This window comes from Artibeus jamaicensis, unplaced genomic scaffold (genome assembly GCF_021234435.1).
Source record: "Artibeus jamaicensis isolate MK-2021 breed Jamaican fruit bat unplaced genomic scaffold, CSHL_Jam_final contig_465, whole genome shotgun sequence".
Lineage (NCBI taxonomy): Eukaryota > Metazoa > Chordata > Mammalia > Chiroptera > Phyllostomidae > Artibeus > Artibeus jamaicensis.
In genome coordinates this window covers 15,853,053-15,854,649 of record NW_026521843.1, presented here as the reverse complement: position 1 = coordinate 15,854,649, position 1,597 = coordinate 15,853,053, and positions in this window count along the sequence as shown.

Genomic DNA, 1,597 nt, shown 5'->3' with positions numbered 1-1,597 from the left:
AAAATTCTTGTGGCCCACCAGTTGGAAGTCACTGTCTTAGATGTTAAACCACAGGATTCAAGCCAGCCAGTCCTGCTCTGAGTCCCAGTCTAATGTTCCTTAGCTACGTACCCAAGTCTCAGTTTTTTCACCTGCAAGATGGGTGGTATGAAGGTTGTGTTGTAAGATAAAGCACTTAGCAATGCCTGAATATAGTAACTACTCAATAAATGTTATCACCACTATTCAGAAAGTACATGATGGGGTATATACTAGTCTGGGCTATATAGAAGCACCTGATAACACTTTTCTCAATGCTGTCCTCGCTTTTCTCAGACATGGGGAAGAATCAGTGCTTTGTGGGTCACAGAAATGGGTGGGGATGGACTGGTGGGAGAGGGGCCTTGGGCACATCGGAGAGCTGCTGTTGACTTACTTCCTGGCGAAGGCAGCCTGCCTGTCTTGGCTCACTTCTGCACTCGGCACCTTGCTGGGCTTGGAAACCAAACAACTGGCATTTCCTCTGCCTTTGGAGAATTTGCTAGCTAGGTGGGGCTTGAGAACATACACACAAGATGCAGTTTTAACACATCGAAGTGGCCTCTTAATTAACAAGAACAAAATGACACACTAAAAACTCAATATACTTATGATAAATATTCAGAGCAAGAAATACTTACTGGTTAAGTCTAAATGCTGGACTCTGGGCAAAATGTTCTGAATGTGTTAATACCTTCTGGAGCTCTGTGGCAACTGCAGCAGAGAAGCCCTTTTCTTACCCCCACTCCCAGGACCCTGCCTCTCTGACCCCTCTGTGGATGTTTCTCTCCTCATACAAACTGGGGCCTGCACCAGCCAGTGAAACAAAATTCCGAATTGTGCCCACAGGCTGCTTCGGGGATTTTGGAAGAAAGGCCAGTGATTTCCTAGGGGAGCCCCGTGTTTGTTTCAGGTTTTAAAGCCGGGACTGGTGCAGGGATGAATGGTGAAAGAGCTCCCTTGAAAAGAGCCAGCTTTGCTCTAGGTGCCTGCAAGCTTGGGCTTCTGCTGAGCGAGCGCCGTGTTTACACTGCAGGCCTAATGACAGGGCTGGTTCTCTGGGAGTGCTGCAACGAGAGGGGTTCAGACAGAGGCCTCCACAGACCTCCTCCCTGGCAAGGCTGCCCCAGCCCCACAAGGGGAGGGCAGTTCGACTGAGCTTGGGATTTGGGTGTGAGACAGGCTCTGGTCAGACTTTTAACCAAATGTCTGTGTGGTTTTGCCCCCTGGATAGATGCGTGTTGAGCAGCAATCCTACCTCCTTGCCTCGTTCTCTTTGAAGAAGAAAAGCAAAAGCAAAACAGAAACTGTGGTTGTGATTCTGTATTGGTTAAAAATATCCTACAGAATCTGAAGGCCCCACAGCCATCATCTGCAGATGGAAAGCCCCCGAAGTGCAGGGAAGGGAAATAAATGCCTTGTCCAGGGTCACGCAGCAAACGGGTGGGAGGGCCAAGACTGGAACCCAAATACGCAGCTTCTGGTCCTGTCCTCTCTTCATGACGCTGCCTCTGTTGACAACCATGGAGAATTCTCTCTTTCACTGGACTTGTCTTCCTTTCCAAACCCCCCAAAGAGC